The 24,920-nt window shown below is 41.4% G+C and overlaps 1 protein-coding gene and 1 long non-coding RNA gene across 5 annotated transcripts in view; one reads left to right on the top strand and one right to left on the bottom strand.

The window, feature by feature from the left end:
• PTPRZ1 (protein tyrosine phosphatase receptor type Z1) overlaps positions 1-24,920 on the bottom strand; it is a 194,457-nt gene that overhangs the window by 159,048 nt on the left and 10,489 nt on the right. The gene's annotated exons all lie outside the window — the stretch shown is intronic.
• On the top strand, positions 17,450-23,435 carry LOC142829332 (uncharacterized). Its single transcript, XR_012903741.1, has 2 exons — positions 17,450-20,439; positions 20,490-23,435. It is a non-coding gene; the product is annotated as an uncharacterized LOC142829332 (long non-coding RNA).

Genomic DNA, 24,920 nt, shown 5'->3' on the forward strand with positions numbered 1-24,920 from the left:
AGGAAATGCAGTGGCTCTAATCTACCTCGACTTTAGTAAGGCATTTGATACAGTACCATCTGGGGAATTATTGGTTAAATTGTAAATGATAGGGATTAATATGAAAGTTGAGAGGTGGATAAGCAACTGGTTAAAGGGGAGACTACAACGGGTCATATTGAAAGGTGAACTGTCAGGTTGGAAGAAGGTTACTAGCGGAGTTCCTCAGGGATCAGTTTTGGGGCCAATTTTATTTAATCTTTTTATTGCTGATCTTGGCACCAAAAGTGGAAGTGTCCTAATAAAATTTGTGGATGACACAAAGTTGGGAGGTATTGCCAATTCAGAAAAGGATCGGGATATCATACAGGAAGATCTGGATGATCTTGTAAATTGGAGTGATAGCAATAGGATGAAATTTAATAGTGAGAAGTGTAAGGTTATGCAGTTAGGGATTAATAACAAGAATTTTAGTTATAAGATGGGGACACATCAGTTGGAAGTAACGGAGGAGGAGAAGGACCTCGGAGTCCTGGTTGATTATAGAATGACTATGAGCCATCATTGTGACATGGCCGTGAAAAAGGCAAATACAATTTTGGGATGTCTTAGGTGAGGTATTTCCAGTAGGGATAAGGAGGTATTAGTGCCATTATACAAGGCATTGGTGAGACCCCATTTGGAATACTCTGTGCAGTTCTGGTCTCCCATGTTTAAGAAGGATGAATTCAAACTGGAACAGGTACAAAGAAGGGCCACTAGGATGATCCGAGGAATGGAAAACCTGTCTTATGAAAGGAGACTCAAGGAGCTTGGCTTGTTTACCTTAACCAAAAGAAGGCTGAGGGGGGGCATGATTGCACTTTTTAAATATATTAGAGGGATAAATACCAGGGAGGGAGAGGAATTATTTAAGCTAAATACCAGTGTGGACAGAAGAACAAATGGATATAAACTGGCTAGTAGGAAGTTTAGACTTGAGATTAGACAAAGGTTCCTAACCATTAGAGGAGTGAGGTTCTGGAACGGCCTTCCAAGGGAAGTAGTGGGGGCAAAAGATCTATCTGGCTTCAAGATTAAACTAGATGGGTTTATGAAGGGGATGTTTTGATGAGATAACATGATCTTGGTAACTAATTGACCATTCATTATCAGTGGGAAATAGGTCAATAGAGGGATGATAGGAATTACTAGAGAACTTTCTGGGTGTCTGGCTGATGAGTCTTGCCCAAATGCTCAGGGTTTAGCTGATCGCCATATTTGGGGTCGGGAAGGAATTTTCCTCCAGGGTAGATTGGCAGAGGCCCTGGAGGTTTTTCACCTTCCTCTGTAGCATGGTGTACAGAGCACAGCTAGAGGATTCTCTGCTTCTTGGGGTCTTCAAAGTATTTGAAGGCTTCAGTATCTGAAATATAGGTGAGAGGATTATTCTGGGAGGGGTGGGTGAGATTCTGTGGCCTGCACTGTGCAGGGGGTCAGACTAGATGATTATAATGGTTCCTTCTGACCTTAAAGTCTATGAGTCTATGAGTTTCAAGAAATATTATTTGATAGTTACATAGGACAAATTAAAACTACTGCTTGAAATACTAGATTATTGCATCAGATTAGATTAGCCAGGATGACAGTCACACCTATGTTAGCAGAAGAAACAATTCACCCCCGTGCAGAGGACCAGCACTAGGCTCAGACAACAGTTTAGTGGCATTTATGTCCCCACATCCCATATGTGGCTGTGGCTGTACATAGACTTTGTATTTTCCCCTGGCATAAGGGTGACTTTCACTTTGGATGAAGGAAACAAAATTGATCATGTATATTACATCTGTGTGTGGAAGTGATCACCAAAATGAAGACAATATTGTGAATAAACTTCTGCTTATCCAATGAAGAGGTACAGAATGGATCAATGAGCTTCAGTTTCTTTCTTAAATTCTTTCTCCAGATTCCTTATCTTCTCAAGACCTCTTCAATTTCTTCAAAAGCAAAACTAACATCCACCAAGCTCCTCCTTCCTTTATTATCCTCTCCTACTTCCATTCCAAATTCTGTTTCAGACTCTTTTATCTGCTTTCTGCTACAAACCTTCAATCTATACCCTTGACCCCATTCCTTCTCCTCCTATCATCCTCAGATCTAGTGACAATGTCCTTAATTTTAACTTCTCTCTCTCTTCTAGCTTCCTATCTTCACCTTGTCAAATATGAGTTCATCATACTCACCTTCAAGAACCCACATAATCTTATCCCATGCTACGTGTGATACAATCTCACTACCCATGGTCATCTGAGGATTGCCACCTTACTGCTCTCTTTGCTATCTTTTTTCAATCTCAGATTCATTCCTTACTCCTCTCTGTTAATTCCTGTCCTTGCTGATGGGGTCAGGAAGGCAAATCTATCCTCCCTACTTCTTGTCTTTTTTAATAGCCACATCCTCCTTCTCCTATACAAGGGGCTCTGTATCGTGTGTTCATTAGTTTTTTTCATAATTAGACAATGAGAAGGAAAATTTATGTTTATTTATGTTTAAATGCTTTATAAACTAGCAGTACGGTATAATTGTTTTATAGATAGTAATTCCATTATCAGAGAAATTCAGTCTCTTTGTAAGGTGTATCATAAAAGAGGGATTAGAATGTTGTATTAATTAAGAGAAATCACATTCTACATTCCTTTTCTAATGTTATATTCATTGCTTTAGCCAACCCAACTCGCATCAATTAAATGCAAAATCAGGCCAAGACGGAGAGACTGCATTCAAATTTAACCTACAGTAACCTGGATTATTTCCAAATTTTCAGTCAGATGAATGGACTCACAGCTCACATACTGGCAGTGAACCAGTTTATTAAAGAGAGGATTAAGAGTCTCATTCATTCATTAAGAGATATCTCCTCTTATGTATTCCACAGTGGGTTTGGGGCAGGAAGACTGGTGTACTTTACTGCCTTGCATCATACTTTTACCATCCCAGAGATCCACTTCCTGGAAGGACACGACAGTTCATTAACTCTGCCACACCCTCCTCCTAAGAACTTCAGTGGCCTCCAGCAATATCACATTATTGTTCCACCTCTTCCAAAGTATTGATAGCACTTAAATCAGGAGGATGCATCAGACTGAGGGAGCCAATTAAAATGAAGTTCAGTGCAGTTGGAGGAGGAGGCTCTAGAAAGAAGTGGTCTGGAGTTCCCTCTGTGAGGGAAGGCTTGCCAGAAGCCAGGTGAAGAGAGAACTGTGGAAAAGCTACCAGAGTGGAAATAGTTCCTGACCTTGGAAAAGGTGCAGGACATTTCAGAGGTAGCTATATGGGCTAGTCTCTGTTGACGGGTGGAAGACTCCTGTTCAGCCTAACTCTTTTTTCTGGAGAAGCAGCTCACCAGGCTTCCCCCTACAGTCCCTCAGCAAAACCAGACAACTGCACTGAACTTCATTTTAATTGGCTTCCTCAGTCTGATGCATCCTCCTGATTTAAGATTTACTTTTCTCTTTGGTTCTTACAGTCTCTCTGTCTCAGCCGGATTTTACATTTATTTGATGCTATGTGGTTACTGAATTTACAGTTGTAAAATACTGGTAGATTCTGACTAATAATTTACTACTTTATGTTTTTATGCCCATCTTTTAGACTGTACCCTAGTGATAAACTTAAAAAACGCGACAAGCATATAAATATTCTAAGATATCCTTCTTCACTTTCGGTGCTCCATTTTAGAAACTATCTGTATTATTACCAACATTTATCTAATTTCATTTTAAATATAAAAATGACTTAAAACTAAGGGTAGTTCTATGTGTGATAGAACTAGAAGGTTAGTCTCAAAGATTTGATCTTCTATCATTCATTACGAAATATACAGAGCCACTGTAAAACTACTGAATGGAAAGTATAATGGACCTATGTTAAGTTCTCAGGAGTAGACCTGGTTGACGCAGGAGGTTTTGCAGATGCCTCTGAGGGCAGAAGTTCGATTTTTATTTAAATTTGGTATTTCTTACCTTGCTAGCATGCAGAGAGAACTTGGCGGCCTCCTCCACCTGGGTCAACTGGGCCAAGAGCTCCGGCCTGTTAATCAGGGCTGCCTGGCAGGCAAGCTCCTTCCCACCCGCCCTTCAGGCCATCCAGTGGAATGTGGGTCCGCTGCTCTATCTCACCATCTTTCTTTCTACCATGCATCTCTCCCCACCGGAGAGCTGGGAAGGTTTAGAGTCCAAGGTGGCCAAACAGTTGTGAAGGAGGACAGGACTGCTCCAGTGTCTCTCCCTGTGAAGGAGGTCACTGGTGCTTAACCAACTGGTCCTGTCCATGCTCTAGCACCATCTCAACACCCTGGTCCCAACCGTGGGTTTTCTTGCCCACATCTAGGAGTTAATGATGCAGTTCTTCTGGCCAACACTGCACTCGTTCTCTGCAGGGGTTCTCCATCTTCTCCCAGAGGAGAGAGGGCAGGGCCTGATGTGTTTGTGCATGCGGATCCATGTCTAGGCTCCTATATCGTGCAAGTAGTCCAGTGTGGAGTACGTTAGTGCACATTTTCCTTTGCCACTTCCAAGGGCTCCAACATGATCAGCAGCTCCTTTACTTCAGAAGTCTTCCATGAGACCTGTCTGAGCTACCAGCCTTCTACCAGGACTGCCTCGGGACCTGGAATCTGTTTTTGGCAACCAGGTCCTTGGGAGCCACGTTGGGGGCACACTTCCTCATGGAGCCCCTGCTACATAATCCACACCTACATCTGCAGGTGGCGGAATCTCCCTCAGTGTGCCAGAGGTTGGTCCTGGCAGAAGTCAGCAGGATTGGAGACCTCCTGGACTTCATCCAGGGAGACTGGATGGCTCCTCTGATGCTCACCCAACACATGAGGCTCTTCACCCTTCGTACTTCCCGATGCATACTTCAGGGAGATTGCTGCCCCCTGCTTTGGTTGGGTCCTGACCTTAACCAGGTCCTGATCTTGACCAGATCCTGTGAGAGGGTGCACCCCACCCATTACTCACCCCTGGCTCTCTGAATTTCTCCATTGACCCCCCCATCCCTGCATGCCTTCCCGACTATCTCCCCCTCATCATTAGTATGCAAGGTCTTGGAAAAAATTTTGAAGGAGAAAGTAGTTAGGGACATTGAGGTTAATGGCAATTGGGACAAATTACCACATGGTTTTATAAAAGGTTGATCATGCCAAACCAACCTGATCTCCTTCTTTGAGAAAGTAACAGATTTTTTAGATAAAGGAAATGCAGTGGATCTAATTTACCTCGATTTCAGTAAGGCATTTGATACACTACCACATGGGTTAAAAGCATTTTCGGAAAAGCACATCTAGATTGGCAGGATGCACTTTTTGCGGAAAAGCGTCCGTGGCCAATCTAGACACGATCGCCATTTTCGCGTTTGGGGCTTTTTTGCGGAAAACAGTACTGTACTGTGCTGTTTACACTGGCTGTCTTGCACAAATGATTTGCGCAAGAGGGCTTTTGCCCGAATGGGAGCAGCCCAGTATTTCCGCAAGAACACTGATGATCTTACATGATATCGTCAGTGTTCTTGCGGAAATTCAAGCGGCCAGTGTAGACAGCTGGCAAGTTTTTCCGCAAAATCAGATGGTTTTGCGGAAAAACTTGCCAGTCTAGACACAGCCTCATTGTACAAGGATAAGGGAATTTGGAGGAAGAATGCTCTGTTTTGAAATAAATGCTGTGTAGACGCTCTGTATTTTGAAATAAGCTATTTTGAAATAAGCTACGCAACTAATACAGCTCAATTTGCGTAGCTTATTTCAAATTAAGCCCTGCTGTGCAGACACACCCTTTTTGACACTAAAGTTTTTCCACTCTCACATTAACACCAAAGTACTTCCCAGCCCCAATTTTCCCCCTCTTCAGATATTCATATTCATGTTATGTGCCAACCACAAACATACTAGGAAACAAGCAATGTCCTTCGATCTATAACGCTCAGATTACATGCTATAGCATCCTCAGATCACCAGACTCTGCTGACCAGGGTAATGAAAGCCAGGTTTTGGAATCAAATGCTGTCCTGTTATTATACAATAGTACATTATTAAGCCACTGGTATGGTTTTTAATGAGTAAATGCAACATCCTAAAATACCGTACATTTCATCCCAATTGTGTTTCAAACAACACATTTATACATTAAAACAAAACTAGACTACACTTTTTGATGTTTAACCGACAGTTTATAATGATCATTATGGTTTCTCACAGTCCTTCTTTGGTTATTGACTAGATTTACTGATTGGACTAGGCACCCCTGGGATGGAATACTATATAAAAACAAATTGAAGGATAACACCAGCCTCAAGTATGTATTATAAAAGACAATCAGTCTCTTTCAGATGAGAGTTCTCATCTTTAACAGCAGAGACTACATCTACACTGCAGCTCTTTTCCGGGATACCTCCCATATCCCGGAAAAGCTATGCCACGTCCAAAGAACGCATCCACTTTTCCAAAAAATATTTTGGAAAAGCGGATGCATTCTTTCACCATCCCTGTAAACCTCATTGTACAAGAAAGAAGGGATGTGCCGAAAGAGGAGGATTTTCCAAAATGTGACGATGTGTACACACACCAAATTTCAGAAAAGCTTCTTCCAAAAGAAAAGCAAAAAAAGATACGCAAATTGTGTTTTGCAATTTGTGTATGTTTTTCTGACTTTTCTTTGTAGTGTAGACACAGCCAGAGTGTACAGTTTTAATTACAATTACAGTTCACTGAAATCTTTATGAACACCTTGTCCATTAAAGGACTTTGGCAAGCAAACCTCTTTACAGAACCTCCCATTTAGCTCAGTGGGCATTTGGAGTTTTGCAAGAATGCAGAATTATTGGCCTCATTTGCAATAGGCAGTACATTATTTCTCACATTTTCTAGTAACCTTTAGAAATAGTCCTAGGAGGTTTACAGTTAATATCCCTTTCCTTAGCAAACTGTCACACTCTATCTTTGCTCAATTGTCCAGAATTCCAAAATTAGTCATTTCTCAAAAGGTATTACAAATACTGGGGAGAGGAAGGAGGGGGAATCTCCCTTTGCTAGATGTTTTTGTTTGTTTTTTAATAAGGGTCTTTTTAATTAAGAAATAAAGGTAGCTATATTTTCCTTCAACACTTGCTTGACTAATTTAAAACTTTTGTGCACATCCGTGCTGCTATTACTTCCAATATCTATTGTTGTAGCATATTTGGGATCAATTATGTTGGGAGCTGAGAAAGTGCTGTTGAATATGTGCACAACCACAGCAGATGCAGTGGGAGTCACTGTATCTCAGAATTCTCATTGTCTCTTGGAGCTTCCCAGTGCCGAGAGAAAGTGAAACTTCCTTGCTGCAGCATCCTGTTTGCTTTCCCAGCCAGCTTCACTGACCTCTGTAGAATGCCCAGCGCCATAGTTATGACTTTTCCCTGCCTCCTTTGGGGTAGCCAAGTGCCCATACAGGTGCAAACAGACCTCTCAGAGTAGGGTTATTCTGTTATAATTCAAAATACGTCTGAGGGTCACCATGTCTCTAACCCACCGAGCAAGATTTAGCAATGGTCCATTACAGTGGCGGTATAATTTACTCAGCAGGGGGTGAGAGATGTTATTTAATGGTAGAAAAGAGAATACCAAATGGTTAACCAAAACAAAAAAATGTAACAGGGATTTTATTTAAACACAGCAACAAATGGAACTGGATTCGACCTACCTACAAAATTAAATAGAGATGAATGCAGGTAATACAAAAATTAAAACAATTTGAAATATATAGACATGCATTCTATAGCTTACTCGTAAGTGCACTTAACTAAATGAAGCCTGTATGCATGGGCCTCTCTTAGGTTATTATTAGAGTTCAAGGTTCCCCTTATTCAAATCTCACACTTGGTGCTCTCTAATACCCAACTCAGTCTTTAACCCTCAAGTGCTTCTCATGACTTCCTGAAGAGACAGACTGGACTGCAGTGATTCTTACATGCAAACAGGGCCAGATTAACAGAGGGGGTTAGCCGGGCAGCTACCCAGGGCACCAACCTGTGGGGGGCCCCTGATTGCAGCTGTAAGGGGCACTGCACGGCCTCCGCCCCCGGGCGCGCGGCGCCCCTTACAGCTGCAAATAGGCGCTGCGCGGTCCCCACCTCTGGGCGCACGGCGCCCCTTACAGCCCGGAGGCGCAAGAATGGCTCGAGCCGGCCCTGCATGGAAAGGGGCAGAATAGGCCAGACCCATGGGATCTGAAGGACTGATGGTTCTTCTGTTCCAAATTTCTGGGACAATATAAATCAACTAGTCAATTAGCCCGTCATAAGACAGGATTTTCTGGTCTCTCCTCCACGCTGGTCTCTCGCTCTGTCTCTCTCTCTCTCTCTCTCCTCCTACTGCCTCCCCCTCTCTCTCTCAGCTCTCCTCCGCCTCCTGCCTCTCTCACTTTCTGCCTCTCTCTCCATCTCTTTCTCTCTCTTCTCCCCCTCCTGCCTCTCACTCTCCCTTTCTCTTCTCCTCCTGCCTTCTCTCCCTTCCATCTCTCCCCGCCTCCCTTCCCCTTCTGCCGTGGCGCTCGGCTGAGTGCTGCCTGCTCAGCCGCGCTGCCGTGAAGGAGGGGGGCAGGGCGGTGACGTACACTGCCAGGGGATGGCCCGGCTGAGGGGCGCAGCACTCAGCCGAGCGCCATGGCGGGATGGGAAGGGGGGGCGGTGACGTACACAGCCCCGCCCCCTGGCCGTGTACATCACTGCCCATCCCTCTTTCCCCTCCTGCTGTGGGGGAGCCCAAATGGCCGCTTGCGCCGCTGGCTCCCCCATGGCTCCCCCATGGCGGCCTGGCTAAGGGCGCAGCACTCAGCTGAGCATCGCAGCGGGAGGGGAAGGGGGGATGGTGATGACTGGAACCATTCCTAAGAAACATACAGGAATGGATGCTCAGGAATAGACCATGAAACACGTACTCACTTGACCAGCCACCTTCCAATCAAAGGGACCCTCTCCTGCACATCTGTTTGTCCTCCCCAGCCTCAGAGGCGCCACTTACTCTCTCATTTGCTCAGGTCCAGTCTCCCTGCATCCTTGTGGCCACTCTTGCCCTTTGCTCCTATTTATCTCACTTAGACCCTTGGTTTTTCTCTCTCTCGGGCTCCCAATTGCATACCTCTATCTCATCACCATCCCCCCTCTTCTCCTTAAATTGTCAGTTTCCCTCCCACTGAGGATAGAAATCTTTATAGATTTACCTGAGGACATGCTAACTCATATACTCCTATGCCCAGTCAAATCCCTTTACCATATTTACATGGCAAATAGCAAGGACAAGACCCTGCACTTGAGGGAGTGCTGGGACTGCAGATTTCTCCAGTTGCTGTGCAATATTGACATAAATAGGGAGGCATATATAATATGCTAAGTAGAGCAGCAAGGGTCACTGTCAAAAAAGGCAACATTTACCAATGTGTTTGAAATCTGGTATCTGACACTAACATTTTCCTGGTGCTGGGTTAGGGGATAATAGTGGTATCTAGGGACACTACTATGTGGCATCTGTTAGAAAAATGTCAAATTTTGAATGATGACCAATATATATTCTGATTCTGATCTCTAATGTAGAGGTCACAAAATAAACATTAGCAAGCCAGATTACCAAACAGAAAAATGTTACTTTGTAACATGTATTCCAAGATCAACTGAAATGGTAGCTAAAGGTGCGACCTTGTTTTCACATGTTTCAGTGGTGAACGATAAAAGATTCTGGGTGCTATTATTTCTTGCAAATATTACCCTTATGAGGAGCCATGCAGTGACTGTGAATGCCACTGTTGAATGCCACATGTGAGGGAAAACCAGAATTTGTAAACTTTAAAAGTGTCTTACCATACTTTTGGGACATGCAGTCATTAAATGAAAGGAGAAAGACACATCGGTTTTTATGGATGGTCCCATTCAACTTAAATATTCCCTTTACCATATTACAGCTATGATGTGGCCTGGTTGACATCACAAATGCACATCAGATTTACTACATTCTTTTCACTGAACTGACTTGGGTGCAACATGCTACAAAATACTCACCTACACCATCCATTCAGAATCTGATTACTTGATGAGGTGAACAGCATAACATTTAAAAATATTTGGCCTAAATGTTGTGTCTAATATTAATAAAAAATGTTAGAGATAACATATTGTGAATAAAATTTCAGACCACCTGATTTGACCCAAGTCTTCTAGCATAAACATAACTATGACTAAAATGTACACAAATAAATTAAGACTACCGCATTCAGAGGAAGAGGACAGAGGAGTAAGAGTTATTTGTCAGCAGCATCAGGGTATCTTATTCAAAGAACACTTGTAGTATTAACCCCAGTTCTTTGCATTTGTATTGTGCTTTCCAACCCAAACTGCTTTTAAAAGGTTTAAGAATTTATCCTATAATCTGTAAAATGGAGGCAAGTGACATGAATAAGATTGCACAGTATGTAACTGGCAGTCAGAATCAGTAACCAGGTCTCCTGACTCCCAGTCCCATGTTTGAATAACCAATCAGACTGCAACCCATTGTATAAATTTAGCCCTAAATGCATACTAATTTTTGGTTAAAATACAGACCACAAGAGGAATACAGATACAGGAACTACTCTGCCTACCATCTGAATGGAAGTTCGCTTCCCTGTACATACACCTCCATAGACTATGGAGTCTACCTATATCATTTCCTGGCAGTAAGATTTTGCTCATCATTATGTTACATAACACTAATATAGCCTTTTCCTCTTGAAAGTACAAACATTAACTTATTAATTCTCATAACATGTCTTGAAGGAAGGTAAGTGTTAGTAACCCCATTTTACAGATGGGCAGCTAAGGCAGAGTGTTTAAATGGGTTGCCCACAGCAGCAGAGGCCAGGAAGAGAGCTCCGGTGCTTGAGCTAAGGTCTGTACAATGCTTACGTCTGTTGAATAAAAATCTCCTTTTATAATATAAATAGCTGTATTTCTCAAACACAGGAGTAATTGTAAAGTACAGAGGTATTACATCAATAAGTATAGGAAAAACGTTTTCTCTTTAAAATCCTGCATATCTGTAGAGAGATTATTTTTACCTGTATTTGTAGATCATTTTGTTTTGTAAATGAAGTTTGAAACCCAAATACTGTTCATACATTGCCTCTTGAAGATAATGTGTGTCCATAAGCAATATGGAGGGAAACTGCTAATAGATTTATTTTGATGTAGAAACATCACCAGAATGTTTGATTTCCTAGGGAGCAAGATTGAAAACTATTTTTTACTTATTCAAATATGATTAAGAAGCATTTATTAAGCAATTTATCAAAGTAGACTAAATGTGTTTGAATATTCTTTGCATGGGAACACTTTGTTTTGCATATAAAATACAAGTACAATAGCTAAAAGATATCCATGCAACCTTAAAATTAATGCTTTTCTATAGTGCTTTTGTTTTAATTTTACTTAAATATATATTCATAAATAATCCTTGAGTATAGAGAAACTGTAAGCAAATACTGCACTGCTTTATACCACAGAACCTTTGGTGCCTTTCTCCTTAATTTTTATCATCTCATAAAAAATTAATAGTATGAGGATACATTTTGACAGATGCTGTTTCTGATCCTACAACCAGCAAAAACACATCCATCACAAGTCATGCAAAGCAGAAAATGGACTCAAAGATTCTGCCTCTTAGAAAAAAGTCACAACACCACCAACCTTCAGGGGCATAACAGGGCACAGACTATGGATCTGAGGTGCAGTGTGCATTTTTAAACACATACTGCATTCACTCAAGTCTGACTGATCTCAGGCCTCAATGTGCAGTCTTCATGCAAAATTTTCCTAGTCTTCAAAGTAACAGACTAGCCAAGCTAAAACCAGAACATGGGTGAACATTAACGCAGCTTTTTCGATATATAGCTGCATTCAACTCTTGAAGGTAAGGCAAGGAAGAATGTGTCTGCGGTGACTAGATGTCCCAATTTTATAGGCTCAATCCCATTATTCAGGTCTTTGTCTTATGTTAACAATTAACCCTCATCCGATCCTGATTTTTCACACTTACTATCTGGATACTGCAGTAGGCATATCCATTATGTCCCTTGCCAGCAGCCTGCTTGAATATAGTCTTATATTTATGTACATATGAGTTAAAAATTCTGTAAGAGGATATGAAAGTAAAAAGCTTCATATTCTCTTATCACTCCTCAGATCAGAAATACAGTAGTTCTTTCAATACAGAATAAAATACAAAATATAGTTTTGGAAGTAGCAATAATAAATCTGTGTTTCTGTCTTTTCTCATGCTCTGGATATTTAAAATATGTAATTGTTCTGTAAACATATCTCACCAGTGCAAGTTAAACATTTATTTCCTGTTCTTGACTAACTGAAAGCTTTTCAAATCTCAAACAAGTTATGACTGCCCATTTAAAGGATTATTGAGAAATGTTTTGTAAATGTGAAATAATCTAACACTTAGGAGGACTTATCTAATGTTTTCTATCTGCCAACTATTGCACAAACTAACTAATTAAGGCATTTTGTTGAGCCTTTAGGTTTTGCCCTGCATTTGGGATGGTGTGAGATATACTAAGTCAATGGAAACTCTGGGACTTATTGTGAGGCAGAAAGATGAGTGACTCACTGGGAAACGATTCTCTTCTTTCTACTCCATCCAATGGAGCTGGCTCACTCTGAACAGGAGGACGTTTTACCCTCCTTAAGGCTGGGTGCTGCTGATGCATGCTCTATGAGCTTGGGAGGTATTATATCTGCCCTAAAGCAAAATGCATCTAGGAGCATTCACTGGGATGATGAAATTAACAGTTCCCAACACATGGATGCAGATTAATGGCAGTTATGCAACTGCAGCCTTTAAGGGTGCAACATGCGCTTTTCCACTAGACCAATTCTTCTTCTGATACACAGAAATGGGGATCTGCCGAGATTAAAATGTGCATGGACTTTGGGGATATGCAATCCCTAGAAGTCTGCCTAGTTTCCTCACAGGTCCACATGCCAAATGTACAGCAGCATAATGTATCCAGAAATAAATTTTGCACTGTGGACAAGGCTACAAAATTATCAATAACCAAGAATGAGACTCTCCTCTCAAGCAGCTCTGCAACAAAGAGCTGTGATGCTGCTTAAGAGGATAATTTATCTGATCTTCTTTAATGCTGCTTCCTATTACTACACAGCCCCATTCACAATGGAAGACTGGTTCCAGGCTTGAACTATTATTTTCAGTTCAAAAGAACCCCTAACTTTCTGCTAGGAACCAATGACTTTCCCATCCTAAATATTTCTACTTTTATTTCTATTATAACTAGCCAATTAACCTGTCATAAGACAGGATTTTCAGGTCTCTCCTCCACGTCAGTCTTCTCTCCTGAGCCTCCGGTCTCTTGTTCCGCCTCTCTCTCTTTCTCTTTCCTTCTCCTACTACCTCCTCCCCTCTCTCTCTCAGCTCTCCTCTGCCTCCTGCCTCTCTCCCCGTCTCTCTCTTTCACTTCTCCTCCCCCTCCTGCCTCTCACTCGGGAGACCACGGAGCCCAAATGGCCATTTAGGCTCCGCACTCCCCATGTTGCATGGGGGGCGCGGAGCCCAAACGGTCACTTGCACCGCTTGCTCCCACGCGTCAGCCTGGCTGAGCAGCGCAGAAGTCAGCTGACTACCACGGCGGGAGGCGAAGGGGGGCAGGGTGATGATGTTCACGGCCAGGGGGCGGGGCCTGGAGCCGCTGTCACGCCACATGTCACCGCCTTGCCCCCCTTCGCCTCCCACCATGGCACTTGGATGACTTCTGCGCCACTCAGCCAGGGGGAACAGGCAGTATTTCCGGCAACAGCGCCCCCCCACAGGGAACAACCAGCATTTCGGCATTACAGACTCACAGACACTGGGCTACTATATATATGACTGCACCCTGAAGCCTCAATCAAGATCATGGTCCCATTGTATCATACAAAACATAAAACAACAACATGGACCCTATTGCAAAGAGATTGTCTGGAAAAGAATCCTTAAAATAACTGGGTATGTCTACACAGCAGGGCTAAAGTTGAATTAAGCTACGCAACTTCAGCTATGTTAATTGCTTAGCTGAAGTCGAAATAGCTGAATTCAGCTTTTGGCGCTATTTATACACCAGGAAGTCAAAGGAAGAACACTCTTCCTTTGACTTCCCTTACTCCTCATGAAGTGAGGGTTACCATGAGTTGGAGTAAAAAGTCCTCTAGCTCAACATCATTTTGAAATAAAGGTTTGTAGTATAGACACACTTTTTGTTATTTTGGAATAACATCAGTTATTCTGAAATAATGCTGCTGTGTAGACATAGTCACTGTTATTAGTGCTGACCCTTCCCCCAGCCTATAAAAACACTCCTTTTTAAAAACCCTGGCAGTTGTCATACTGTGGTGAATTCTCAGTCTTTTGGTTGCATAGTCCATTTAAGTCTTCTTTGTGGCATTTCTGTTGAGCAAAATCTTTTATCTTCAGCTCTGAGAAAGAGCAGACTTGGGCAAGCACATAAAGCTTTGCCATCATGTGGCTGCTTTGAGGCAGTATATCCTGGGATACTTGTGGTGAAACACAAAATGCTTATTTGGCCTGCATAGAACCATTTAAAATGAAAATGTTATTAGTTAGGGTAATTTTTATTCATTTAATTCCCCTCCCTTTTAAACTAGAACTCTAGGTTAGCCATCAATCACACTAAGAAAGAGACATTATTGACAAAGTATACTGTGTTTTACATCTAATGTCAAGAATAAAATCAAGTCTTTGGGGACAAGAGAGCCTTGATCCACGTTCCACTGCAATCAGCAGAAATCTTTCCATTAGTTTCATTAAGAGTCAGACTGACTTCACATGCACCAAAAATGAAAGTAAGCAAGCAAATAGCATAACCCATAATGCCATATGCAAATGGCAGATTCCACTGGCGTTCTGTATTATTGAGTGCAACTAAAGGCATGTGGAGCCCATTAAATCCAACAGGTCATAAATTCTATTTTTTCACAACTAGACTAAAGATGCTGTGTTCTGTAAAGTTATTTCATCTGTCTGCTACGTTCACAGGCTTCTAGATGGACTGCAAGACACATCTATTCTAAATGAAGCCTTTTTCACCAACCTCATTCACTTTGTCCTTTCTTCCCTATGGGGAACAAGTTAGAGCCAATAGCTAAAAAAAAAGTATCCTATTATACATTTTAAGGAAGAGGAAAAAAATCTGTCCCCAAAACTGCAAATTCCTCTGAGTAGAGTGTGTGGTTGAAATTCTGTCCCTATTAATGTTAATGACAGAGATCCTATTAATTTGTCAGCAAAACCTTATGATGTTCTATAAACACTGAACAAATAATAATGTCTACAATTACAACTTTATCAAGACATAGTCTGTTATAAAGTTTTATTCACACACAGTATCTCCATTAGGGATAAAATTTGGAGATCATATTCTAATCAACTGATTAACCTGCATCTTATTTATCACAAACAAAACCACATATTCAAGTCCTCTTGTATTGTGTTTCTATTTCTTTCAAACTATGTAACCTGAAACTTTCCATTATGCACCACTGCATTATCATCTCCATCTGATTTATTTGTACCAATTTTCTTTCATTCAGCAAGAAAACTAGAAGAAGCTTAATGTACACTAAATTGCCCTGGTAATTTTTTCACATTATGAATCTCTTTCCTTATAGTAAACATTTAAATAGTTGAAAATGTTAGTCACATCACTGAAGATGTGCACAAGTTCCCAAGGGGAAGTATATATCCATCTTTCCCGGTTGCATATTTTTAGTCAGTTTTCTGCTTCACAGTTCAACCACTCAGAAAAATGTCTAGCAGATTGTGTATGTCAGTAACATCACACACAAATTCAGAGCTCCCTTCCTAGACAATGAAAAATACTGTTAGATGGAGGTACATTTTCTCTGCCAACTTCACACAATACAAATCCCACAGCTGACAGCACAATTCAGGAAAGGTACAAAGCTTCTCAGAGCTAAAGGGTTGGGTAGTGTCCCACAATCTACACGTCTATTTATCACTAATGGATGAGGAGAATGATTCCTTGCTTAAATGTATTCTTATCTGCACTTGAATGAATGCTACTGACTAGAATACTGACTAATCTGTGTTCATATGCCTATGTTGCTAACTACATAAATCTGCTTTCTTCCTCTAATATACACACAGATGATAAACACTGTAAACCTCCATACAAAATAATAAGACGATGCAGAAAATAAAACACAAAGTAAAATAGGAAATTTACATTTTTTCTTTTATCCAGTCCTTGTCTGTAACAAAAATTACTATTGGCTGTGATTTATACTGATCCTTACATTACTGTTGTTTCCAGATAGAGTCAACATTAAAATTAAAATAAGAAACACAAAACTAAATAATACAGCATGGGATGAATCCTAATGCCAAATATATGGAGAATAATATGAAAGAAATAAAGAAGGAGTAGATAAAAAGAGTGGGAAAGATTGTCCCCTTCTCTGGAAATACATATGGGAGGAGATCTGAAAATCTGTATAAGGAATCTTGCAAAGTTTCCTCACAAGGACCTGCAGATGCAGGAATCACCCTGCACTTAATTCACTCTAATCAACACAGCAGAGGTAGGTCTTTAAGAAGAACTTATATGTGGATGGTAGGGGCTTTGCAGATGAAGTCAGAGAGGTCTCACCATTTATAAGGTGCTATGTGGAAGAAGAAACGTAAGGATACGTCTACACAGCAGGGCTTAACTTGAAATAAGCTATGCAAATTTAGCTACGTCAGTTGCGTAGCTTATTTTGAAAGAGCTTATTTCTAAATCGGGAGGGTCTACACAGCACTTATTTCAAAATAGAGCACTCTTCCTCCAACTTCCCTTACTCCTCGTACAATGAGGGTTACAGGAGTTGGAGGAAGAAGTCCTCCAACTTGACTTTATTTCAATATTATTTCAAAATAACTGCCTGCTGTGTAGACACAGACTAAGTTATTTCGAAATAATGCTGGGTATTTCAAAATAATGTTGCCGTGTGGACATATCCCAAGTGATTGTGTAAAAAGCTGACAAACCAGTGGATGAGGCTGGAAACAGTCAGAGTGGAAAGGATGGGCCAATACTAAATTTGACAAGCTAAAATAAGCTAGAAGGGGCAACATTATTAAGAACTTAGAAAGTGATAACAAGAGTCCTTCATTTTATGCAAAAGCAGATGGGAAGACAACACAGGATTGCAAAAAGGGAGGAGACATGATCAAATGAATGGGCAAAGAATATTATTTAATTAGTCACATTTTACATGGATTGAAGGGGGCAATGTGAGTGTACAGCACAATAGAAATGACAGCCCTTCATCTTTTATGACACACAGGACAATTCAACTCTCACACAGAGCCTTTCACTTACTAAAACAGAGTGGAGCATGTGGCCAGACAGCCTGCCTCCATATTATCCATCTTATTTGCCTCTCTGAAGCACAGGGCAGAGAAGGAGCAATAATATCAGCATAGTCTATGCTGGCTCATCTGATCCTGAGAAGCTGAAACACAGATATGTGGATAGAGAGTAGCTAAGTCAATAAGCTGGCCTCGAGGCTGCGGCTGGCACCTATGTTGATTCGAACACACAGTCCCAGGAAGAGGAATTTCCCACTGAGAAAACAATGTCCAGTACTTCAAAATTTAATCATCTCAATTCTCTCTTACAAGTGTAAATTAAGTTCACAACTCCCTTGTAAGAACTGGTCTCACAGCAGACAGACCAGCATCAATTGGCATTAAGATAAGAAAGAGAAATACGTGACCCCATGATTATAAAAGTTGGGCCCAGCACACACTCACTTTGAGTGTCATTCTACCCTCTACCTGCTGGTCGGGTTAGGTGTTTGACCTCCCGAGGTTCTATGGGGACGCCCACCTCGTATTTTCGTCTTTCCTAGGAATTGAGGGACCGGCCCTGGCCTGACATGCTGGAGTCGAGAGGCACAGAAGGGGGGTAAAAATGGTACCTGGATGTGGTCCTCTGTCTTAAGTGTACACATAGCAAGAGTAAGCTGTTACTTGGTACCATTATTTCTATTTTTCTATCTTTATCTTCTTTGTAACCATTTTAAGATCTATATTTTGCTAATAGTTAAGAAATAGAACAATAGCCATTGCAACCATATGATTTATAAGCTTCCTCAATAAACCTGTAACTGTTTAAGCTTTAACCTGACTCCTTCAGTTGCTGTAACAGAACCAAGCACAATTTAAAAGAACTTCAGCCGGTCTAAAGGGACAGTTATAGGAAGAGCTTGGGCGTTTGGATCTGTGTCACTCCCAGGTGACAGGACCCACTGGGGCATCTTTCAGTCTTTCCTCAAGGCTGCCCGCTGCGAAGGAATTATGAAATTCTAGCAGCTGAAATCTAAGATGTAATAAGCTCTTCCTATATAACGGGGCGTCTGTTGGCCTGCTGGCCACCCTCTGCGATGGGACCCCGGTCCTAGCAGTAAAGGCACGGACGTTAAACCTTTTCTCGGAAACATACACACACACACTGCCCTGACCGTCGGCTGACAGAATTGGCGTAGTCGGCAGGATTGTGCTACTGGTTCACATACAGCAACATGAAGCCTGTCATGATAGACATGGATTTTAGTGGTATAGAGAAAGGGTTTGCCCAGGAAGGTTGGGGCAACCCAAAATGGGATAGAGAAATGTTAGAAAAGGATTGGGGAAATCCTGAGAAGTTGTGGGTGCAGTTCTGTAAGTATAGAACTGCCTGCAAGCTAAAGAATGGGACAAAGCCTGAGTCTGTGGAAAGGAGCCACTTTCCATTTAGCAAGGAAAACAGGATCAGGCCCAGGCAAGCAGGCAGAAAAAGGGAAAACAGGATCAGGCCCAGACAAGCAGGCAGAAAAAAAAGGAAAACAGGATCAGGCCCAGACAAGCAGGCAGGTAACAGATAAGATTGAAAGCCTTGTGGTAGAACTGAGAAAAAGGCTGTAAGTACTGGAAATCTAAATCCTTAAGCATACTTACAAGAGTAATATCTGAAACAAGGCCAGTTTTTATTTTAGAGATAAGAAAGTGTTTTAAGAAAAGAGAATCAGAGAATTTAAACTCTGCAGAGAATGGAGAGAATTGAGCAGTTGTGCAAATGCTAAAATGGTGTAGATAGAAAACTGTGGTTTCTTTACAGTCATTCTGAAGGAAAAATGGGCCCTTTTTCCAAAGGAATGTCTGTAAATAATCCAGGCAAATTTGATTCAAATCTGAACATTTGATTAGAGAGAGACTGTCAAAAGAACTCTAAAGGGAGGGTGTTCTATTGGAACTGAACTACCCCATTGAATAAAAAGGGAATGTAATTGTTGTATAGCTATGTAGAAATAGTGTAAGAAAGGTTCAGAGAGAATGTATGTGTATCTGTGTGTAGATATATATATATATAGTGTAAATAATATGAAGTTTTCAAGGTCCAGTAATCTTGTTTGTTTGTAGGTTTAAAACAGATTGGTTTGGTAAGACCATTTTAGTCCAAGTTGTTTAATGAAGGTACAGGAAAACTGTAAGCATAAAGAAAGAGTTACACTATATGCAAAGTTTAATGTGGCTAAGTAGTGTTGTAAACAAAGATTGCACATTTTCCTGTAAACTATAGAATGAGCAAAGAAAAACTGCAAACAGACTAAAATGCTGTGAAAGCTCCAAGAGCCACAACAGGTTGTGATTTCCTTTGTGATGTAAATGCCCTAGCTGGCAACACAAAGAAGCTTTGCAGGTAATAGCTAAGTTTGATTAGCAAACTAGCTGAGATCAGAAAGTTCAAATTGTAGCCCTCCAGAAAGAAAGAAAAGGAGGTACTGGTATTGCTATTTTAGTCCCAATAGGAGGTTGGGTATACTAGGAAAAGTTTAAATGTAAGCAGTCTTTTAAGAAGGCAGAGAGAAGACTGAGAAATTGGCATTTGTAAAAGATGTTACCCCTTGTGAACAAAATCTTGCAAAGATTCGGGCATAGCCCTTGGTCTGATCAAGTGTTAATTGCTGTCCATACAATTTCAGACCTAGAAGACAAATTGACTAACTTACTTGTGTATATGTAAACCCTCAACTTCAAAGGAGAGGGAAACAGCTTCAGCTTTTGTCTTCTGTGGAAAACCTGTAAAGAGGTGTTCTTCAAAATTGGCTGATACCTCTGCTGCAGACTTAGAGAGGTAGAAATGCATGTCCCTCAGTACCCAGACAAAGCTAGATTCCCTTAAGGATGGGTGCTGAGAGTTAAAGCAACTCAGATTTATTTTTTGTTTTTCCTCCCTCAGGAATTATGTTTAAGAAAAGGACCAGGAGGTATGAGGCTTAGTAAACAAGCTCACCCTCCTTACCAAATTAATAGTAGACAAACCTGTGTCATTGGGAAAAGTCATTTAGCATGTGAAAAGGGGGAGGCAAAAGTTTGGAGCCCTATATGGACATAGTTGAAGGAATAAGGAAAGTAGAGCAGACATTGGAAAGTTACTAGGAATGAGAAACATTTTCTTTGAAAGGACAAAGCAAGTGATTTGAGGGAATGTGAAGATAAAAGGTGGACTCCATGGGAGAATGGAAGGAATTAAGTGATGGTTGTAATATGTAAAGGGAAATCTTGTTTTAAAAATGACACCTTGTTTCTTTGCAGCCTCTTCCTTAAGCACTGTGCAAACGATCTATGCAAAGAAACAATCAAATGTAAACATTTTGTCTATGAACACCTTTGTTAAATCTGCAAAGGAAAATTAGGGATTCTACTGAAACTTAATTGGTTAACTGCATAAAGAATGAGCTCTATATTGTAACTCTATTTTGTGGATTTCAAATTGACTAGTTTTATTTTGTTTTGGATAATGTCCGCTTGCTTAAAATTGCAAACAGACAAGGCACAAATTGGTTAGTGCTTGTGTTGGGCACTCAAAGGACATTTAACTTTCTAGAAACCAAATTATTTGTTTAGAAACTCAAGCTTTGAAACTTAACTGTCTCTTTCAAGGCTGAGTTGATAACACTTTTGGCTTGCTTTTAAATTCAACATTATATGTGAATACAGGCTGCCTGGCTATTTCAAAGGAAAGTGGACAGGGAAGGCTGTTGCTGTCTCAGCAGACATATCCACCGCACCCCTGACCACAAACATAGAAGGAACAGCTCAACTTGCAGAGCTGGCAGCAATCAATTAGCTTGTGAGGCAAGGGCCAGTACCATAGATTGGAATATTGGAAATGGATATACCAGCATGCAACCCCACATGCCTTAAGCATAAGTCATGTGTCCAAAAGAATAATACTCTAACTGCACAGTTAAATAACCTAGCAGATGCAGCAGTACAAATTTTTGCTGCCCAGGTGGATTGGGAACACCTGTACATTTGGCTACATGAAACCTTGGGACACACAGAAAGCGATGAGCCAGTGCGGTAGGCATATGCCAGGGGGTGGCCTATCACCCACAAACAAGCCAAAGATCTGGTACAAGCTTGCACCCTATGTGCTGAACTCAGGAAGGGCAATGGTTTGCCAGACTAAGAGATGGAAAAGCACTATGGGCAACCTGGCAAGTAGTTTATATTGGTACACTACCCACCAGTAAGCAAGGGTGGAAGCATGTTTTAACTGGAGTGGAAATTGTTTCAGGAATTGGTTTTGCTTACTCAACCCCAGTGGCAACAGGGTTGTTTACAGTCATGGGACTAAACGGCTTAATAGCCCTGTCCCAACACCCCAGTTTGGGAACACAAATCCATTCACTGCACTCCTACAAGGGAAAAGGAGTCTGGAACACCAATAACCATTACTGAGGCTTGGATTGTATCCAAGACCGGCAAACCTTATGTTTTATCACAGGAAACTGAGGCAATATCCCTGAACAGTGCTCCAGTGGGATGGATCCCTCCCAATGCTGGTGTGGATCCGGGAAACCACCATGAACTTTTTGTATATATATATATATACACCGCTTGCTGTTGTAGCGCTTGCAACCACTGTTGTTAGTTACAGACTATTGAAATGAGACATGGCACTCCAATTCGCCATGGTCTTCTTCCTCATCCCAACTGCTACTGCTGTACCAGAACACCTTACTTGACTCTTCCACTGGACTGGGAATCGAGTTTGTCCCTCTCAGCCCAAATGACTGGTGAAACACGAGTGACATCTTCAGATGGGGACCGGTATGGTTCGATGACAGCAACTACCGCAGTCCTCAAAATAACTTTGGGGGGAGGCAAGGGAAGTGGCAACGAACGGTATGGGATAAGACATGCTGTAACTAAGAATGTAAATAACTCATGGCTAAATTGGTTAGCCCAACAGCTAAAACTTTCCTTAACTCCTTTCCTACACTCTATTATGACCACTGTTTTAATTGTTTTGACTGTTGTACTCCTTTTCTGCATAACCCTATGTATTGTGCAATACCTAGTTAATGTAGCTATCTCTTGTGTGCACATTCAATACACATAACCAGGAAAGGTCCCTAGTCAATTCCTAGATCCTAAACCCTCTAATCAGGCCATTGGGTACTTTTAAATTCCTCCAAGGTGGGCAAGAGGCACTGGCAAGCCACCATCTTGCATTCCTGGGATGTGGTGTGTCGTATCAGGGGGTGGAATGTGGCCAGACAGCCTGCCTCCATATTATCCATCTTATTTGCCTCTCTGAAGCACAGGGCAGAGAAGGAGCAATAATATCAGCATAGTCTATGCTGGCTCATCTGATCCTGAGAAGCTGAAACACAGATATGTGGATAGAGAGTAGCTAAGTCAATAAGCTGGCCTCGAGGCTGCGGCTGGCACCTATGTTGATTCGAACACACAGTCCCAGGAAGAGGAATTTCCCACTGAGAAAACAATGTCCAGTACTTCAAAATTTAATCATCTCAATTCTCTCTTACAAGTGTAAATTAAGTTCACAACTCCCTTGTAAGAACTGGTCTCACAGCAGACAGACCAGCATCAATTGGCATTAAGATAAGAAAGAGAAATACGTGACCCCATGATTATAAAAGTTGGGCCCAGCACACACTCACTTTGAGTGTCATTCTACCCTCTACCTGCTGGTCGGGTTAGGTGTTTGACCTCCCGAGGTTCTATGGGGACGCCCACCTCGTATTTTCGTCTTTCCTAGGAATTGAGGGACCGGCCCTGGCCTGACATGCTGGAGTCGAGAGGCACAGAAGGGGGGTAAAAATGGTACCTGGATGTGGTCCTCTGTCTTAAGTGTACACATAGCAAGAGTAAGCTGTTACTTGGTACCATTATTTCTATTTTTCTATCTTTATCTTCTTTGTAACCATTTTAAGATCTATATTTTGCTAATAGTTAAGAAATAGAACAATAGCCATTGCAACCATATGATTTATAAGCTTCCTCAATAAACCTGTAACTGTTTAAGCTTTAACCTGACTCCTTCAGTTGCTGTAACAGAACCAAGCACAATTTAAAAGAACTTCAGCCGGTCTAAAGGGACAGTTATAGGAAGAGCTTGGGCGTTTGGATCTGTGTCACTCCCAGGTGACAGGACCCACTGGGGCATCTTTCAGTCTTTCCTCAAGGCTGCCCGCTGCGAAGGAATTATGAAATTCTAGCAGCTGAAATCTAAGATGTAATAAGCTCTTCCTATATAACGGGGCGTCTGTTGGCCTGCTGGCCACCCTCTGCGATGGGACCCCGGTCCTAGCAGTAAAGGCACGGACGTTAAACCTTTTCTCGGAAACATACACACACACACTGCCCTGACCGTCGGCTGACAGAGCATCAGACCTATTCCATTATTTTGTCATTATAAACATTAAAACTACATTAAGATTTTAAAGTCAACCACTCAAAAGTTCTGGAAATGCCAGAATTGACGTCGCCTGTGCATTTTCGTCCTTTGTATGTATGTATTACAATAATCTTTAATTACAAGAACACAAGCTATTTTTCCCCATAGGGCCTAGACATTCCCCCTCCCCATAATATTTTCCACATGTATCATGCCTTCCATCTAAAAACATTTATTTAGCCATGAAACATGCCTCTAAATTGTTATTGCCCCACTTACAAAGGAAATTCTAAGACACAGCGAGATCAAGTGACTAATCACTTCAACTCTAGTCAAGTGGAAGTGTGTGGCAGAGCCATGCATGTTCTACTGAGTCCTAGTCAAAATTGTCTTACCTACAAGAACCTCTTTCCCCCATTCAGGGCAACTTTGCATTCATGTGAACAACTTGGGTTACATGGGAAGGTTTTCTAGAATGGCTGAGAGTTGGAAGTGAGGAATCCTTTGCCCAGTGTCAAAAGCAGCTAATACTGCCAATTCTCATGAGGTTGTTATAGGTCTTGTAATATTTGGTGCTTTATTTACAGCCACAGTTCCTGGCATCATACAATTAATTTGATTATTTGATAAAATCTTAACTTTTTAAAATAGTGAATAAGTTTCTCACTCTCCTGGTTGTGGAGAAAACCTTGCTTGAAATAGTAAATGCTAAAAATTTCAAAACACAGAAATCAAATAAAAAGAGCCCAAAATGTATATTTTAAAATCGCATGCTTTTTAAACAGTTTAGTTTGGCAATACGGAATAGCAATGGAGTTGCTATATAATCACTAAGGCTGTGTCTACAATGGGCCACTTATTCCAGAAAATCAGCCGCTTTTCCGGAATAAGCTGCAAGCTGTCTACACTGGCCCTTGAATTTCCGGAAAAGCAACGATGCTCTACTGTATAAAGTCAGCCGCTATTCTGGAAAAACTATTCTGCTCCCGCTCGGGCATAAGTCCTTATTCCGGAACACTGTTCCGGAAAAGGGCCAGTGGAGACAGCCCAGTAGTCTTTTCCGGAAAAAAGCCCCAATCGCGAAAATGGCGATCGGGGCTCTTTTCCGGAAAAGTGCGT

Source organism: Pelodiscus sinensis, chromosome 1, assembly GCF_049634645.1.
Source record: "Pelodiscus sinensis isolate JC-2024 chromosome 1, ASM4963464v1, whole genome shotgun sequence".
NCBI classification, from domain to species: Eukaryota; Metazoa; Chordata; order Testudines; family Trionychidae; genus Pelodiscus; species Pelodiscus sinensis.